At 43.3% G+C, this 20,247-nt stretch overlaps 1 protein-coding gene and 1 long non-coding RNA gene across 2 annotated transcripts in view; both read right to left on the minus strand.

Annotated features, from left to right (window-relative positions):
• Nucleotides 1-10,276, minus strand: part of LOC115135213 (synapse differentiation-inducing gene protein 1-like) — a 48,027-nt gene extending 37,751 nt beyond the window's left edge. The window contains exon 1 of the mRNA XM_029669664.2: nucleotides 9,450-10,276. The gene's annotated coding sequence lies outside the window, so the exon portion shown is untranslated. The remainder of the gene's footprint in view (nucleotides 1-9,449) is intronic.
• On the minus strand, nucleotides 1,302-5,441 carry LOC135573682 (uncharacterized). The gene is made up of 2 exons (XR_010464834.1): nucleotides 3,500-5,441; nucleotides 1,302-2,093 (listed from the first exon to the last, which is right to left on the minus strand). It is a non-coding gene; the product is annotated as an uncharacterized LOC135573682 (long non-coding RNA).
• Nucleotides 10,277-20,247: the final 9,971 nt, after the last annotated feature.

Consider the following 20,247-nt stretch of genomic DNA (forward strand, 5'->3'; position numbering starts at 1 on the left):
AACCGTAGTCTGGCTTTTTATGGCGGTTTTGGAGCAGTGGCGTCTTCCTTGCTGAGCGGCCTTTCAGGATATGTCGACATAGGACTCGTTTTACTGTGGATATAGATACTTTTGTACCCATTTCCTCCAGCATCCTCACAAGGTCCTTTGCTGTTGTTCTGGGATTGATTTGCACTTTTCGCACCAAAGTGCATTCATCTCTAGAATACAGAATGCATCTCCTTCCTGAGCGGTATGACGGCTGCGTGGTCCCATGGTGTTTATACTGGCGTACTATTGTTTGTACAGATGAACGTGGTACCTTCAGGCATTTGGAAATTGCTCCCAAGGATAGACCAGACTTATGGAGGTCTACAATTATTTTTGATGTCTTGGCTGATTTCTTTTGATTGTCCCATGATGTTAAGCATAGAGGCACGGAGTTGGAAGGTAGGCCTTGAAATACATCCACAGGTACACCTCCAATTGACTCAAATTATGTCAATTAGCCATAAGAAGCTTCTAAAGCCATGACATCATTTTGGGGAATTTTCCAAGCTGTTTAAAGGCACAGTCAACAGTATGTAAATGTCTGACCCATTGGAATTGTGATACAGTGAATTATAAGTAAAATAATCTGTAAACAATTGTTGGAAAAATTACTTGTGTCATGCAAAGTAGATGTCCTAACAGACTTGCCAAAACTATAGTTTGTTAACAAGAAATTTGTGGAGGTGTTGAAAAACAAATCATTTTAATGACTCCAACATGTGTATGTAAACTGCCGACTTCAACTGTATATCATCATATCGCCCAGCCCTAACCACGTCAGCCTAGGACCTCCACATCACTCTTCTTCACCTGCGGGATCGTCTGAGACCAGCCATCTGGACAGCTGATGAAACTGGGTTTGCACAACAGAAGAATTTCAACACAAACTATCAGAAACAGTCTCAGGAAAGCTCATCTGCGTTCTCGTCGTCCTCACCAGGGTCTTGACCTGACTGCAGTTTGGCGTCATAGCCGACTTCAGTGGACAAATGCTCAACTTCGATGGCCACTGGCACACTGGATAAGTGCTCTTCACAGATGAATCCCGGGTTGACATCACCGGGCAGCTGGTAGACAGCGTGTATGGCATTGTTTCGGGCTAGCGGTTTACTGATGTTAACATTGAGAACAGAGTGCCCCGGGGTGGCGGTGGGGTTATGGTATGGGCAGGCATCAGCTACGGAGAACGAGCACAATTGCATTTGGCCAATATGGCCATTTTGTCACAAACCGGCTCAAAGTCCGTAACAAAAAGGGAGACAACGTGGAGATTAGGATTAACAAAAATATATTTATTAACTGAGGTAACGTAAATACAATTAACAATGGTGTGTGTAGTCAGTAATCTGTAGGTGTAAGTGAGTGGTTGCGTGCACAAATGTGATAATGATGAGTGTTGAAAATGTGCAAAAGAGGCCTCCCGGGTGGCGCAGTGGTTAAGAGCGCTGTACAGTGCGCTAGCCAAGGTGGCCAGGTGCAAGGTGTTTCCTCCGGCACATTGGTGCGGCTGGCTTCCGGGTTGGATGCGCACTGTGTTAAGAAGCAGTGCGGCTTGGTTGGGTTGTGTATCGGAGGACGCATGACTTTCAACCTTGTAGCGATGAGACAAGATAGTAGCTACTACGACAATTGGATACCACGAAATTGGGGAGAAAAAGGGGTCAAAATTCAACAAAAAAAGAACAAAAAAAAGAAGAAAAAGGTGCAAAAGCAAACAAACCAAATGGCCACAAAAATGCCATGCATGGAGAGAGTCTCCTCAATGAATGGGGAAGAGGTGTATTTATCCCAGGACACACCCGGGCCGAGGTGTGTCTCATGTCTCCCAGCTCCTCCCGCCGAACATCCTAATAGGGGAAACAAGAGCAAAGAGAAAGAATACGGCAGACAGAGTGGGAGGGTCGTCACACAAACAAAATACTGCCCTGGATACTAGCAGAAGACCCAGCCTGCATCCCAAATTGACCCAACCAGCATCCCAAAGCCATGTGTTCACACTTCCACTTGCCCCAGCCAACCTCGTCCTCCCCAGACCTCAGCAACCTTTGCGCACAGGAAGCAACCTTTAAGAGGAAAGAAGAAAATGAGACCAGAAGGAGCGGACAGGAGCGACAGAACAGGACAATACGAAACAAAATAAACAAATGGTCAGTCACATAGACATTCAGAAAGAGCAATAAGCTCCAACGAAAAGAACGTCTCAGGGTCCTTCTCATTAAATTTTGGCAACAACGTTAGGTTTCCAACAATATCAAATGAGTCAGGGGCATGACCGAGAGAGGAGCGACCCCTAGGTAAATCTGGATCACTTTCCCAGAGGAAACTCTCCCCTGAGAGCTTTACTTCCCTAACCAACTGTAGCCACTCGTTGCAACTTGATTTTTGCGCGCTCCAAATCCTGTGTAAAATGCCAATTCCTTTTCATACTTTACACAATCATGCTCTAGTTGTAACAGAAGCAGTTCCTTCTGTTGTTCAAAAGGTAGACCACTAGGTCTAACAGATGTGGCGGCCATTGTAGCGAAACGGGGAGAAGGAGAGTCCTCGGCAGAGGCTTCCCCAGTGTTAACTTCAAGAATACCACTCTCAATCAGATTGGCTTTCAATATCAACATAACAAATATCAACATAACAAATAAAATGTTTTACATTCACCACTAATTTCAATCTTGTAGTGTTCAGCGATCTTCAACAGCTGTTCTTTAGTACATAATTCGAACAGTTCCTCTGATGGAAAGCGAATGAACGCGTCTACATTAGACGCCATAGTCACAAGTAAATACAACAACAAAAAACATCTCGCTCTCCCCCTCTGCTGAGCACACCAGACCAGACCACAACAAGATAAATGACAATCACACTGGGCACCACAGAAGAGAGATTAAATATATATGGAGATTCCCCAAACCCCACAATAACTCAACCCTAGTCTTCGTGCGGATTTGCGATGGGTAATTATGCACTGTAGCCCGCTGGCAAGGTAAAAAAAAAAAAAAAAAACAGCATGCTGGCTGATTCCCTCCAAGCCACAGATGTGCCCCAGAGACAACTGCTCAGTCCACGGACACCACACAAAAATAACCACGCCCAACATATTCCAAAGTGAAACACATCGCTAAGCCTAACAGGAGAAAAAGAAAAGCTATAGCTCCGGGTAGCAAGTGTCACTACCCTACTCAAATCTCCCACTGAGGTACACAGCCAATTGTACTAACTTCCTCGGACCGCTGTCCCAACAGCGAGTAGAGCAAGAGTCTCCAGCCTGGGCAGGGGCCTGGAAACTAACCAATGTACTCAAATGCAGCACACAACGAACTATCCACCGCAATGACAAGTTTACCAAACAAACAAAGGCAACCAATACTGGGCACCAAACATTACAACTCAAACAAGCTGTAACAAAAGATGCAAACAAAGCACATACAGAGTTCTCAAACATTAACGCCACGTTTTCTCCCAAACACAATACCTTCAAGATCCCGGATGAGCCCCCACTTGTCACGAACCGTCTCGAAGTCCGTAACAAAAAAGGGAGACAACGTGGAGATTAGGAATAACAAAAATATATTTATTATCAGCGGTAACGTAAATACAATTAACAATGGTGTGTGTAGTCTGTAATCAGTAGTGTAAGTGAGTGGTTGCGTATATAAAAATGTGATTATGATGGGTGTTGAAAGGTGCCAAAGTAAACAAACAAAACAGCCACAAAAATGCCATAACCAAAATCTAACAGTGTGTCTGCATGGAGAGTCTCCACAATGAATGGGGAAGAGGTGTATTTATCACGGGACCAGGTGTGTTCCCATGTCGCTGACGACCCACCCAGCACCTCCTGCCGAACATGCTAATAAGTAAAACAAGAGCAAAGAGAAAGAATATAGCAGACAGAGTGGGAGGGTCGTCACAATTTGAATGCACGGAGATACCGTGACAAGACCTCATGTTACGGCATGATAATGCACAGCCCCTCATTCCCGAAAGGATCTGTACACATTTCCTGGAAGCTGAAAATGTCCCAGTTCTTCTGGCCTGCATGCTCACCAGACATGTCACCCATTGAGCATGTATGGGATGCTCTTGACTGACGTGTACGACAGCGTGTTCCAGTTTCCGCCAATATCCAGCAACGTCGCACAGCCATTGAAGAAGAGTGGGACAACATTCCACAATCAACTCTATGCAATGGAGATGTATCGCGCTGCATGAGGCAAATGGTGGTCATATCATATCAGATACTGACTGGTTTTCTGACCCACGCCTTTTTTTTTTTCAAGTTTTTTAAAGGCATCTGTGACCAACAGATGCATTTACAGTGGGGCAAAAAAGTATTTAGTTAACCACCAATTGTGCAAGTTCTCCCACTTAAAAAGATGAGAGGCCTGTAATTTTCATCATAGGTACACTTCAACTATGACAGACAAAATGAGAAGAAAAAAAATCCAGAAAATCACATTGTAGGATTTTTAATTTATTTATTTGCAAATTATGGTGGAAAATAAGTATTTGGTCAATAACAAAAGTTTCTCAATACTTTGTTATATACCCTTTGTTGGCAATGACAGAGGTCAAACGTTTTCTATAAGTCTTCACAAGATTTTCACACACTGTTTGCTGGTATTTTGGCCCATTCCTCCATGCAGATTTCCTATAGAGCAGTAATGTTTTGGGGCTGTTGCTGGGCAACACAGACTTTCAACTCCCTCCAAAGAATTTCTATGGGGTTGAGATCTGGAGACTGGCTAAGCCACTCCAGGACCTTGAAATGTTTCTTACGAAGCCACTCCTTCGTTACCCGGGCGGTGTGTTTGGGATCATTGTCATGCTGAAAGACCCAGCCACGTTTCATCTTCAATGCCCTTGCTGATGGTAGGCTTTGTTACTTTGGTCCCAGCTCTCTGCAGGTCATTCACTAGGTCCCCCCGTGTGGTTCTGGGATTTTTGCTCACCGTTCTTGTGATCATTTTGACCCCACGGGGTGAGATCTTGCGGGGAGCCCCAGATCGAGGGAGATTATCAGTGGTCTTGTATGTCTTCCATTTCCTAATAATTGCTTCCACAGTTGATTTCTTCAAACCAAGCTGCTTACCTATTGCATATTCAGTCTTCCCAGCCTGGTGCAGGTCTACAATTTTGTTTCTGGTGTCCTTTGACAGCTCTTTGGTCTTGGCCATAGTGGAGTTTGGAGTGTGACTGTTTGAGGTTGTGGACAGGTGTCTTTTATACTGATAACAAGTTCAAACAGGTGCCATTAATACAGGTAACGAGTGGAGGACAGAGGAGCCCCTTAAAGAAGAAGTTACAGGTCTGTGAGAGCCAGAAATCTTGCTTGTTTGTAGGTGACCAAATACTTATTTTCCACCATAATTTGCAAATAAATTCATTAAAAATCCTACAATGTGATTTTCTGGATTTTTTTCTCTCTCATTTTGTCTGTCATAGTTGAAGTGTACCTACGATGAAAATTACAGGCCTCTCATCTTTTTAAGTGGGAGAACTTGCACAATTGATGGCTGACTAAATACTTTTTTGCCCCACTGTATGTATTCCCAGTCAGGTGAAATCCATAGATTAGGGCATAATGAATTTATTTGCGTTATATTTTTGTTCAGTGTAGATGGGCCATTTTGAAAGTGACTATAGCTCCATCTTGACAAGAAGCTAAATCAATGAAGCGAGAATGTGAAGTGAAGTAACAAATCAGTCCCACCTCTCAACACTAAAATACAATGTAAACGTTTTTTTTTTTAAAGATTATTTTCCCCTAAAGTCCAATGACAGTTTTGTTGGAGGTCGGATTCCATGTAAAGAAGATGAAGTTGTAAAATATGAATTTCAGTAGGTTTGATAGAAATCATTATTGTCAGTTGTTAGGCTATAGTCCTGCCATGTCATGCTAATCACATTTTCACAGGTGTTGTGTTTGCCAGCGCTTACTGCACTTTTCAGTCCCTGATTAAAGGGGAACAATTGGAAGAACATGCAGTGGGAACTGGGGACTATAGCCTATAAATCTGAACGGTTACAACGTCACCTACCACAACGGCATCACATATTGGTTACAAGAGATGACAATGGGAAGGAAGTAATCAATCAGGCCAGATAACACTAACTTTAAAATGTAAACGTTAAGTTATCCTAACTTCCCATGAAAGCAATATACAGTGCATTCGGGAAAGTATTCAGACCCAATGACTTTTTCCACATTTTGTTAAGTTACAGCCTTATTCTAAAATTTATTAAATTGTCCCCACAATCAATCTACACACAATAACAGGTTTAGAAATGTTTGCTAAATTATAAAACACAAAAATAAAATTACATTTACATAAGTATTCAGACCCTTTACTCAGTACTTTGTTGAAGCCCCTTTTGCAGCGATAACAGCATCAAGACTATTTGGGTACGACGCTACAATCTTGGCACACCTGTATTGGCTGATCCTCTCAAGCTGTCAGGTTGGATGGGAATTGCAGGCATGATATAATGAAGCTGCCAGTTGAGGACTTGAGGCTTCTGTTTCTCAAACTAGACACTTCAATGTACTTGTCCACTTACTCAGTTGTGCACCGGGGCCTCCCACTCCTTTTTCTATTCTGGTTAGAGACAGTTTGCGCTGTACTGTGAAGGGAGTAGTACACAACGTTGTACGAGACCTTCAGTTTCTTAGCAATTTCTCACATGGAAAAGCCTTAATTTCTCAGAACAAGAATAGACTGATGAGTTTCAGAAGAAAGATCTTTGTTTCTGGACATTTTGGGCCTGTAATCGAACCCACAAACGCCGATGCTCCAGATTCTCAACTAGTTTAAGGCCAGTATTATTTCTTCTTTAATGAGCACAACAGTTTTCAGTTGTGCTAACATAATTGCAAAAGGGTTTTCTAATGATCAATTAAAATTATAAACTTGGGATCAGCTAACACAACGTGCCATTGGAACACAGGAGTGATGGTTGCTGATAATGGGCCTCTGTACGCCTATGTAGATATTACATTAAAAAATCTGCAGTGTCCAGCCACAATAATCATTTACATTCTTAATAATGTCTACACTGTATTTCTTATCAATTTGATGTTATTATAATGGACAAAAAAAGTGTGTTTTCTTTCAAAAACAAGGAAATATCTAAGTGACCCCAAACTTTTGAAAGGTAGTGTAAGTATTCAGGCCCTTTACTCAGAACTTTATTGAAGCACCTTTTGCAACGATTACAGCCTTGAGTCTTCTTGGGTATGACACTACAAGCTTTGCACACCCTTATTTGGGAAGTTTCTCCCATTCTACTCTGCAGATCCACTCAAGCTCTGTCAGGTTGGATGGGGAGCGTCGCTGCACAGCTATTTTCAGGTCTCTCCAGAGATGTTTGATCGGGTTCAAATCCGGGCTCTGGCCGGACCACTCAAGGACATTCAGAGTCTTGTCCCAAAGTCACTCCTGCATTGTCTTGGCTGTATTCTTAGGGTCGTTGTCATGTTGGATGGTGAACCTTCACCCCAGTCGGAGTTCCTGAGCAGGTTTTCCATCTCTCTGTAGTTTGCTCCATTAATCTTTCCCTCGATCCTGACTAGTCTCCCAGTCCCTGCCACTGAAAAACATCCCCACAGCATGATGCTGCTACCACCACACTTCACTGTAGGGATGGTGCCAGGTTTCCTCCAGACGTGACACCGGACATTCAGGCCTAATAGCTTCATCTTGGTTTCATCAGACCAGAGAATTAGATACCTTTTGGCAAACACCAAGCGGGCGGGCCACTCTACCATAAAGGCCTGATTGTTGGGAGTGCTGCAGAGATGGTTGTCCGTCTGGAAAGTTCTCATCTCCACAGAGGAACTCTGGAGCTCTGTATGAGTCACCATTGGGTTCTTGGTAACCTCCCTGACCAAGGCCCTTCTCCCTCGATTGCTCAGCTTGGCCCGGCGGCCAGCTCTAGGAAGAGTCTTGGTGGTTCCAAACTTCTTCCATTTAAGAATTATGGGGGAATACTGTGTTCTTGGGGACTTTTCAATTCTGCAGAAATGTTTTGGTACCCTTCCCATGATCTGTGCCTCAACACAATCCTGTCTTGGAGCTCTACGGACAATTCCTTCAAACTCATGGCTTGGTTTTTGTTCTGACATGCACTGTCAACAGTGGGACCTTATATAGACAGGTGTGTGCCTTTCCAAATCATGTCCAATCAATTGAAATTACCACAGATGGACTCCAATCAAGTTGTAGACACGTTTAAAGGATTATCAGTGTAAAAAGGATGCACCTGAGCTTAATTTCCAGTCTCATTGCAATGGTCTGAATACTCAAGTAAATAAGGTATTCAAAATAAAAACAAATACATTCGCTAAAATTTAAATTTAAAAAACTGTATTCACTGTCGTTATGGGGTATTGTGTGTAGATTGAGGGAAGAAAATAATTGAATCGATTTAGAATAAGGCTGTAACGTTAAACAAAAATAAAAGGAATGCGGTCTGAACACTTCCCGAATGCACTCTAACTTTGTGGGTTGTGTGCAACGGGTAACATAATACGCCTACGGGTTGCCCAATTTCCTAGAACTTTAATTCCAAAAATCGTGCATGCACTAGATTGCAATTCTGGTAAAGTAAAGGAATCCAGTTGAATTAATTACAGTGTAGGGCAGGGCTCTCCATCCCTGTCCCTGAAGAGTTACCCTCCTGTAGGTTTTCAATCCAAACCCAGACTTAACTAACCCAACGTTTCCCAAACTCGGTGCGCATTTTGTTTTGCTGTAGCACTACTAAGCTGATTCAAATAATCATCAAGCTTTTATTTGAATCAACTGTGTAGTACTTGGGCAAAACCCCAAACGTGCACCCCTTGGGGTCTCCAGCACAGAGTTTGGAATACGCTGAACTAACCTGATTCAAGTGTGCTAGATTCGGGTTGGAGCCAAAACCTAGAGGACGGTAGCTCTCCGGGAACAGGGTCGAAGAGCCCAAGTGTAGGCTATGACACAATGTAAACAGAGAAGTAGGCTAAAACGTGGTCAGCGGCGGATCAAAATAGTTGCAATAAGTCTCCGGGTGAACGGAGGAGTTGTCCATGGAGCTCTCATTCAAGGTCCTTTATTTACCGTGTTTGTAATGAGGACTGAACGGTTCCCAAACAGCTCACTCCAGAAAGAATTTTAAAAAATAGCCTTATAGGCTATGGCCCAATGGCCCACGCGGAGAAACGGCAATGTTTGTAAGTGAAACATTGACACATAAATATACTTTTTTTTAAACTAGTAGTCTACATGCATACCCTTTATCGTTTTATAATTCACCAGAATCACCCAAAACGAATCAATGAAAATAATATGTATTAGCTTGCTTGTGTTCTCCGCAGTCTCTTCGATTGTTGCTGTAACCTGCAAGTTCGTGATCTGACTGGCAAGGCATTCACACAAACTTACCTTCCAACGTGAAAGCGCGTTCTGCGGCGAGTAGACTAGATCCCGTCGGAAACATAAGTGGACCGAGGGTTTAACAATCCGTCAGCGATCCTTCCCTTTCAGTAGGAATTCTCTACAGGCTATCCCATATAAATCTATCCAGGACTCCGTCTCCACCTAATCTAACAAAAAGTGTTAAACCAAAGCCTCAATAGTCTGATGTCCAACCTGAAGAAAAACATCAATGACATTTGTATTTTGTGTGCCTGCAATGGGGGAGTTGCATTTTGTCTTCTGCTCAGATGGGAAAGAATACAGCGGGGACCACGTGCAGCATACAGACAGACACACACCACCGGCTATAGCTACCACAGTTCTTACTTGTGAAGTGAAGGCAGCTGCACTGTGCTTTGTATGTAAAAGTGTCAAATAGCAGCATTTCAGACCTTACCGGCTATCAATCTAGTGCTGGGTGAGTGTGAAGGTACCAATCAAATGGAACAGTTCACCCCATGGCCCTAAAGAATGCCTGTTATTTCAACATGTTTTTGTGCTGAAATAGGGATTTTATGCCATATTTCAAGGGGATTACAATATCAAAGGTTTACAATAAACTATGGTTTAGTAACCCATCTGGTACTATAGGTAAATCCTATACTGAATTGTATATTGACTCACAAATATTACAATTTAATGTCGTGAATGTTGAAGAGTGATTGACCTCGGTCTCTACCTCGCTGTTGTTTCTCCTATCAAATAATCCAATGCTGCCCCCAGGTGTAGGCTACACTTCCGACAAAATAATAATGGTTGATGTACTGCAGGTCCCATGTTTGGAACATTGAGCTTTAATAAGAACTAGAGACAGCCTCCAAGATGGCCGACCATTGTTTTCAATTTAATCTACTCATGGTTGCATACACCAATTTGTGGGGGCTGACATCTTGCTATTTCCGGTTTCAGGAGCCCATTAATACATGTGCACTAGCACTGGAGCCCAGCCGAGCACAGCCTGGAGCCCAGTGTGTGCAGCAGCATAGTGAGGGAGAATAAATCTGTAGGCACGAAGTACCACCACATAACCACTGAAAACATGAAGAACATTTTGTGTATGAGGACAGTGCTTTCGCTTGCTCTATTTGTGCACATCAAAACAAATTTTATTGGTCACATACACATATTTAGCCGATGTTATTACGGGTGTAGCGAAATGCTTGATTTCCTTGCTCCAACAATGCAGTCGTATGTAACAATTCACAACAATACACACAAATCTAAAAATAAAATAATGGGAGACAGTTGTATTATATTTTCTGTTTAAAGGGACACTTTGGGATTTTGGCTATGAGGCCCTTTATCTAGTTCCCCAGAGTCAGATGAAATCGTGGATACCATTTGTATGTCAATTCAATTCAAGTGGCTTTATTGGCATGGGGAACATACAGTGGGGCAAAACAGTATTTAGTCAGCCACCAATTGTGCAAGTGCCAGACATGTCCCCCTGCTTAAGCCAGTACATGTCCAGGCCCGTCTGAAGTTTGCTAGAGAGCATTTGGATGATCCAGAAGAAGATTGGGAGAATGTCATATGGTCAGATGAAACCAAAATATAACTTTTTGGTAAAAACTCAACTCGTCGTGTTTGGAGGACAAAGAATGCTGAGATGCATCCAAAGAACACCATACCTACTGTGAAGCATGGGGGTGGAAACATCATGCTTTGGGGCTGTTTATCTGCAAAGGGACCAGGACGACTGATCCGTGTAAAGGAAAGAATGAATGGGGCCATGTATCATGAGATTGAGTGAAAACCTCCTTCCATCAGCAAGGGCATTGAAGATGAAACGTGGCTGGGTCTTTCAGCATGACAATGATCCCAAACACACCGCCCGGGCAACGAAGGAGTGGCTTCGTAAGAAGCATTTCAAGGTCCTGGAGTGGCCTAGCCAGTCTCCAGATCTCAACCCCATAGAAAATCTTTGGAGGGAGTTGAAAGTCTGTTGCCCAGCAACAACCCCAAAACATCACTGCTCTAGAGGATATCTGCATGGAGGAATGGGCAAAAATACCAGCAACAGTGTGTGAAAACCTTGTGAAGACTTACAGAAAATGTTTGACCTCTGTCATTGCCAACAAAGGGTATATAACAAAGTATTGAGAAACTTGTTATTGACCAAATACTTATTTTCCACCATAATTTGCAAATACATTCATTAAAAATTCTACAATGTGATTCTTCTGGATTTTTCTCATTTTGTCTGTCTTAGTTGAAGTGTACCTATGATGTAAATTACAGGCCCTCATCTTTTTAAGTGGGTGAACTTGCACAATTGGTGTCTGACTAAATTTACCCCATTGTATGTTAACATTGCCAAAGCAAGTGAAGTAGATAATATACAAAAGTGAAACAAACAATAAAAATTAGCAGTAAACATTAGTCACAGAAGTTCCAAAAGAATAAAGACATTACAAATGTCATATTATGTATATATACAGTGTTGTAACGATGTACAAATGGGTAAAGTACAAAAGGTGTCAGGGTTTTCCTGTGGTGAAGTAGAGGAGGACCAAAACGCAGCGTGGTTATATTGATTCATGTTTAATAAAAACAGATAAACATGAACACTACAAAACAATAACCGTGGAAAACCAAAAACAGCCCTATCTGGTGCAAAACACAGAGACAGGAACAATCACCCACAAACACACAGTGAAACCCAGGCTACCTAAGTATGATTCTCAATCAGAGACAACTAATGACACCTGCCTCTGATTGAGAACCATACTAGGCCGAAACATAGAAATACCCCAAAACATAGAAAAACAAACATAGACTGCCCACCCAACTCACGCCCTGACCATACTAAATAAATACAAAACAAAGGAAATAAAGGTCAGAACGTGACAAAAGGGAAGATAAAATAAGCATAAATATGGGTTGTATTTACAATGGTGTTTGTTCTTCACTGGTTGACCTTGTGGCAACAGGTCACAAATCTTGCTGCTGTGATGGCACACTGTGGTATTTTACCCAGTAGATATGGGAGTTTATCAAAATCGGGTTTGTCTTTGAATTCTTTGTGGATCTGTGTAATCTGAAGGAAATATGTGTCTCTAATATGGTCATACATTGGGCAGGAGGTTAGGAAGTGCAGCTCAGTTTCCACCTCATCTTGTGGGCAGTGTGCACATAGCCTGTCTTCTCTTGAGAGCCAGGTCTGCCTACGGCGCCCTTTCTCAATAGCAAGGCTATGCTCACTGAGTCTGTACATAGTCAAAGCTTTCCTCCAGTTTGGGTCAGTCACAGTGATCAGGTATTCTGGCCAAATAGCATTCTAGTTTGTTCAGTTTTTTTTGTTAATTCTTTCCAATGTGTCAAGTAATTATCTTTTTATTTTCTCATGATTTGGTTGGGTCTAATTGTGTTGCTGTCCTGGTGCTCTGTGGGGTGTGTTTGTTTGTGAACAGAGCCCCAGGACCAGCTTGCTTAGGGGACTCTTCTCCATATCCATCTCTCTGTAGGTGATGGCTTTGTTGTGGAAGGTTTGGGAATCACTTCCTTTTAGGTGGTTGTAGAATTTAACTGCTCTTTTCTGGATTTGGATAATTAGTATGTATTGGCCTAATTCTGCTCTGCATGCATTATTTGCATATATTTATGCAGAATTCTGCATGCAGAGTCTCAATTTGCCGTTTGTCCCATTTTGTGAATTCTTGTTTGGTGAGCGGACCCCAGACCTCACAACCATGAAGGACAATGGGCTCTACAACTGATTCAAGTATTTTTAGCCAGATCCTTAATGGTATGTCGATTTTATGTTCATTTTGATGGCATATCTCTCTGTCTTGTAAGAAGGAAGTTAGAGGTAGTTTTTTGAGCAAATGCTAACTAGCATTAGCACAATGACTGGAAGTCTATGGTTATCTTCTAGCATGCTAGTAGATACCCATAGACTTCCAGTCATTGCGATCATGCTAGTAGATACCCATAGACTTCCAGTCATTGTGCTAACTCTAGTTAGCATTGGCTTGAAAAACTACATCTAACTTCCTTCATACTGGACACAGAGACATGAAAATGTTGAAAACGTTACTAAAAACGTATGCAGTTATGATATACCTATTAACAAAGCAAGCTTATAATTCGAGCTGTGTCCCAATTAATCAGTCGAGCTATCAGTACAGTCACCTTGTATAACAACATTTGCCAAAAAATAGACATAGACAGTATTTGATAAAAGTTTTTTGTACTATTAGTTTATCAATGACACAAGGATTCTATAAGACGCTACCAACAACATCATGTAAAGCCACTGACATTTTGTGTGATGTCAAACCAATAATAGCAGCGATGTCTGATGTATGGTTTTCTGTGACTACATGGGGACAATTCTCTATAACCCCAGCCAGATCTCTTCAACCTGTCTCTTCAACATAGGTACAACGTTAGGTACTTTATGTCCTGCTATTCAAAACAACCCACAATTGCTTAATCAGAGTAAGAATGGTTCAAATAATATTTACATAACGAAGAACAAGAAATGTTATTAAATGGAGAAAAAAAATCTAAACATACACTGAGGATACCAAACATTAGGAATTATTTTTTCTTTTTTACTACCATGCCCCGTTCAAAGGCCCTTACATTTTTTTGTCTGTCCTACTCACCCTCTGAATGGCACACATACACAATCCATGTCTCAATTGTCTCATGGCTTAAAAATCCTTCTTTAACCTGTCTCCCCCTTCATCTACACTGATTGTAGAGCATGCGCAGACCAGCTGGCTGGTGTGTTGACGGACATAGTCAATCTCTCCCTATCCCAGTCTGCTATCCCCACATGCTTCAAGATGGCCACCATTGATCCTGTACCCAATAATGCAAAGGTAACTGAACTAAATGACTATCGCTCCGTAGCACTCACTGCTGTCATCATGAAGTGCTTTGAGAGACTAGTCATGGATCCTATCACCTCCACCTTACCTGTCACCCTAAACCCACTTCAATTTGCTTACCGCCCCAATAGGTCCACAGACGATGCGTTCTCCATCACACTGCAGACTGCCCTATCCCATCTGGACAACAGGAATACCTATGTAAGAATGCTATTCATTGACTATAGCTAAGCGTTCAACACCATAGTACCCTCCAAGCTCATCATTGAGCTTGAGGCCCTGGGTCTCAACCCCGCCCTGTGCAATTGGGTCCTGGGCTTCCTGACGGGCCACCCCCAGGTGATGAAGGTAGGAAACAACATCTCCACTTTGCTGATCCTCAAGCCTGGGACCCCACAAGGGTGCGTGCTCAGCCCCTTCCTGTACTCGCTGTTCACCCATGACTGCATGGCCATGCACACCTCCAACTCAATCATCAAGTTTTCAGACAGTAGTAGACTGTGAGGGCTCTCGGAGTGTGGTCTCTGGAGAATAACCTCTCACTCAACGTCATAAAAATAAAGGAGATGATCGTGGACTTCAGGAAATAGCAGAGGGAGCACCCCCCTATCCACATCGACGGGACAGCAGTGGAGAAGGTAGAAAGTTAAGTTCCTCGTCATACTGAAATAATCCACCCACACAGACAGTGTGTTGAAGAAGGCTTGTCACCTAAAACCCTCACAAATTTGTACAGATGCACAATTGAGAGCATCTTGTCCGACTATATCACCACCTGGTACGGCGACCCCCCTCACACCTGCAAGGCTCTCCAGAGGGTGGTGCGGTCTGCACAACGCATCACCGGGGGTAAACTACCTGCCCTCCAGGACACCTACAGCATCCAATGTCACAGGAAGGCCGAAAAATCAAGGACAACAACCACCCGAGCCACTGCCTGTTCACCCCGCTACCATCCAGGAGGAGAGGTCAGTACAGGTGCAGCTGGGACCGAGAGACTGAAAAACAGCTTCTATCTCAAGGCCATCAGACTGTTAAACAACAATCACTAGCACAGAGAGGCTGCAGCCTACATACAGACTTGAAATAAATGTAACGCTAGTTACTTTAATAATTCCACTTCAATAATGTTTACATATCTTGGATTACTCATGTCATATGTATATGCTGTCTTCTATACTGTCTATTGCATCTTAGCCTATGCCGCTCTGACATTGCTCATCCATATATTTATATTTATATATTCTTATTCCATTCCTTTACTTAGATTTGTGTATATGATGTACTTGTTGTGGAATTGTTAGACATTGCTTGTTAGATATTGATGCACTTTCAGAACTAGAAGCACAATCATTTCGCTAAACTTGCAATAACATCTGCTAACCATGTGTAGGTGACCAATAAAATTAGATTTTGAAGTGGATTTAGCAAGTTACATTAATAATCATAGCGTTCACCTGGATTCACCTGGTCAGTCTGTCATGGAAAGAGCAGTTGTTCTTAATGTTTTGTATACTCAGTATATAGCCCTGGTCTATGATGTGCTTCTCTATATATTGTAACTTGAAGGTTATGGAGGATGACATCTAAAAAATATATAATTGCACAAAGGGGTGAAATAAACAATGCCATGCAGAATTAGGCCAGGGCTATTATGTTTTATGTGAGGATGGCTTACCCAGTACCTTCACCAACCCTGAACAAAATGTTATAAGCCCATTGTTTAGAAATGTCCTAGCTTTGTCTATTTTGGTTGGCCTTCCAGCCCTCCACTGGCACCCTGGGGTGATGCAGGAGAAGACAAGGGAGCTTTAGGGGGCCCTACTGATGGGCGACTTCTCATACAGGAGGAGGAGTGATATGGGGATGAGGGAGTTCTGGGGTACATGGACATCGGCATTGGGATGTAGCTGTCTGACCTACTGCAGTTGGCTGGGGATATGGTCATGTTCATGTTGCTGTTAACTATAGGCTGATCTGCTTCTACTTATACTGTATGTATTCTTTTATATATGATATCTGTAAATTGTTCACTGAAGTTTTCTGAGTACCCAGAGTTACCAGCCTTAATGCTTACTTACAAGCCCTTAACCAACAAAGCAGTTTTAAGAAAAATACAAAAAAAGTAACAAATAAAAGTAACAAACTATGAAGGAGCAGCAGTAAAATAACAATAGCGAGGTTATATACAGGGGGTACCGGTACAGAGTCAATGTGCGGGGGCACCGGTTAGTCAAGGTAATTGAGGTAATATGTACATGTAGATAGAGTTATTAAAGTGACTATGCATAGATAACAGAGTAGCAGCAGCGTAAAAGGGGGGGGCAATGCAAATAGTCTGGGTAGCCATTTGATGGGTGTTCAGGAGTCTTATGGCTTGGGGGTAGAAGCTGTTTAGAAGCCTCTTGGACCTAGACTTGGCACTCCGGTACTGTTTGCTGTGCGGCAGCAGAGAGAACAGTCTATGACTAGGGTGGCTGTAGTCTTTGACAATTTTTCTGGCCTTCCTCTGACACCGCCTGGTATAGAGGTCCTGGATGGCAGGAAGCTTGACCCCAGTGATGTACTGGGCCGTACGCACTACCCTCTGTAGTGCCTTGCGGTCAGAGGCCGAGCAGTTGCTATACCAGGCAGTGATGCAACCCATCAGGATGCTCTCGATTGTGCAGCTGTAGACCCTTTAGAGGATCTGAGGACCCATGCCAAATCTTTTCAGTCTCCTGAGGGGGAATAGGTTTTGTCGTGCCCTCTTCACGACTGTCTTGTTGTGCTTGGACCATGTTAGTTTGTTGGTGATGTGGACGCCAAGGTACTTGAAGCGCTCAACCTGCTCCAACACAGCCTCGTCGATAAGATTGGGTGCAGGCTCGGTCCTCCTTTTCCTGTAGTCCACAATCATCTCCTTTGTCTTGATCACGTTGAGGGAGAGGTTGTTGTCCTTGCACCACACGGTCATGTCTTTGACCCCCTCCCTATAGGCTGTCTCGTCATCATCGGTGATCAGGCCTACCACTGTTGTGTCATTGGTCAACCTTAATGATGGTGTTGGAGTCATGCCTGGCTGTGCAATCATGAGTGAACAGGGAGTACAGGAGGGGACTGAGCACCCACCCCTGAGGGTCCCCCGTGTTGAGGATCAGCATGGCGGATGTGTTGTTACCTACCCTTACCACCTGGGGCGGCCCGTCAGGAAGTCCAGGATCCAGTTGCAGAGGGAGGTGTTTAGTCCCAGGGTCCATTGCTTAGTGATGAGCTTTGAGGACACTATGGTGTTGAACGCTGAGCTGTAGTCAATGAATAGCACTCTCACATAGGTGTTCCTTTTGTCCATGTGTGAAAGGCCAGTGTGGAGTGCAATAGAGATTGCATCATCTGTGGATCTGTTGAGGCGGTATGCAAATTGGAGTGTGTCTAGAGTTTCTGGGATAATGGTGTTGATGTGAGCCATGACCAGCCTTTCAAACACTTCATGGCTACAGACGTAAGTGCTACGGGTCGATAGTCATTTAGGCAGGTTACCTTAGTGTTCTTGGGCACAGGGACTATGGTGGTATGCTTGAAACATGTTGGTATTCCAAACTCAGACAGGGAGAGGTTGAAAATGTCAGTGAAGACACTTGCCAATTGGTCAGCGCATGCTCGGAGTACACGTCCTGGTAATCCGTCTGGCCCTGCAGCCTTGTGAATGTTGACCTGTTTAAAGGACTTACTCACATCGGCTGTGGAAAGCGTGATCACACAGTTGTCCGGAACAGCTGATTCTCTCATGCATGTTTCAGTGTTACTTGCCTCGAAGCCACCATATAAGTAATTTAGCTTGTCTGGTAGGCTTGTGTCACTGGGAAGCTCTCGGCTGTGCCTCCCTTTGTAGTCTGTAATAGTTTGAAAACCCTGCGACATCCGACGAGCGTCGGAGCCGGTGTAATACGATTTGATCTTAGTATGATATTGAAGCTTTGCCTGTTTGATGGTTCGTTGGAGGGCATAGCGGGATTTCTTATAAGCTTCCGGGTTAGAGTCCTGCTCCTTGAAAGCGGCAGCTCTATCCTTTAGCCCAGTCCCTCTCCCTTCTGCAGGACTGCTTACTGTATGGATCCTGGTGTGACTGTCACAGCTGCAACATAACATTTCAACATGACATAGTGAGTAGTTATTGGACATTAAGTGCAAATTGAACTATGAACTATGAGTACTGCTCCAGGGTTAATGTTATTGTGTGGCAATGGGTGTGCTGTGTTTTGGTAGTTTTCGTTATATTCAGGTGACCTGATTTGGACGCAGTGTGGCAGCCCTACCCACCTGGTGGCATGTAATAACACAAAATAAACAGTCAGGCGTAAATTGTGCCCCCCCTTTCATGGGAGAAATTACATGGAATTGTTCACTATGGTGATAGCCCCCGGAATTAAACTCCTCCTGAAATGTTCAGTGCACCACAGAATCAACTGGTTTCTTTGACCTAATGGGAGGAGATCAAAGCAAAGGTGATGATCAAAGCAAAGGTGATGTGGGTGGTCCGGGCTGGAGATTATGTGGAGGGCTTTTGCGATGGAAAGGGCGATTATTCAGAAGGGAGAGTTGAGGACTTGGGGAGGCCAATCAGTTTAAATTCTTCAGTTTGTTGAGTTGTAAGACTATGAGCGTATTGTGATAACAGATGCTGCCGTAGTTGAGTAGTGGTTCAATTATGCTCCGGTATAGTAGCAGAAGGAGTTTGAGTTTGACAGACAGACAGACATTGCTGTGATGTCTTAGTTATTTCAGTGGTGTGTTATTCGAAGGTGAGTTTGTGGTCTATTGTTATTCCGAGATATTTGAATGAAGGAACCATTTCGATGGCCTCTCAGGTGATGAGGAAAGGGTTGTCATGTTTTTTTTGCGGAAGTTGGTTGGTATTTATTTTGTTTTGGAGATGTTGAGATCCAGGTAGTTATTGCATCACCATTCACTAAATTGGGTAACGGATGATTGATATTGCTGGAAGGAGAGGGGGTGACGTTCAGGAGGGACAGGATGTCTGTGTCATCAGGGTAGAACCAGTCTATCCAAGCATTTCATGATCAGTGAAGCGAGGACAACAGGTCGGTAATGGTTGAACTCAGTCTGAGGAGACTTTTTGGGAATGGGGACAATGGTAGATGTTTTTGTGCTAATGGTGTCCCGTGTGGCCCCGCTGCCTTGCACTTAGCTTTGTGTCATCATGAGCCTGTGTAGATGGTTTATCGGAGTAGCCTGCACACTTCCTGACTTTTTGAAAGGCATGCTTAGCATTCATGTTGCTGAATTCCTCCTCCATCTTGTTCTTGTACCTTAGTTTGGCTTGTTGAATGGCATGTTCAGTTGGTGTAGGGACTGCATATCTCAATGGGAGAATGCAATCTTCATACGTAATGCGTTTTTGATCTCGCCATTTATCCATGGTTGTTCTCGTGGGGATCACACAGTGTATACAGAACTTGATATAGTCCGTTATTGTGGTAACCATTTGATCAATATTGTTGTTGGAACCAGACACGAGTGCATCCCAGTTCATACAGGTGAGGGACCCCTGGAGCTGGGCAGTGGTGTCATGGTTAAAACATATAGACTCAATGGTTGTAAAGATGGGGAGAGGTCTGTCAGATGAGATGGTCTGCTTTTTAGACACCACACTCCAAAAAGCAAGTTCTGCAGGCTCTAGTTTGGTCTAATCTTGATTATTGTCCAATCGTGTGGTCGAGTGCTGCAAGGAAAGACCTAGTTAAGCTGCAGCTGGCCCAGAACAGAGCGGCACATCTGGCTGTTCATTGTAATCAGAGGGATGATATAAATACTATGCATGCCAGTCTCTCTCTTGGCTAAGAGTTGAGGAAAGACTGACTGCATCACTTATTTTTATAAGAACACACAGCTCTGACACACACACTTACCCCACCAGACATGCC

This window comes from Oncorhynchus nerka, linkage group LG10, assembly GCF_034236695.1.
Source record: "Oncorhynchus nerka isolate Pitt River linkage group LG10, Oner_Uvic_2.0, whole genome shotgun sequence".
NCBI lineage: Eukaryota > Metazoa > Chordata > Actinopteri > Salmoniformes > Salmonidae > Oncorhynchus > Oncorhynchus nerka.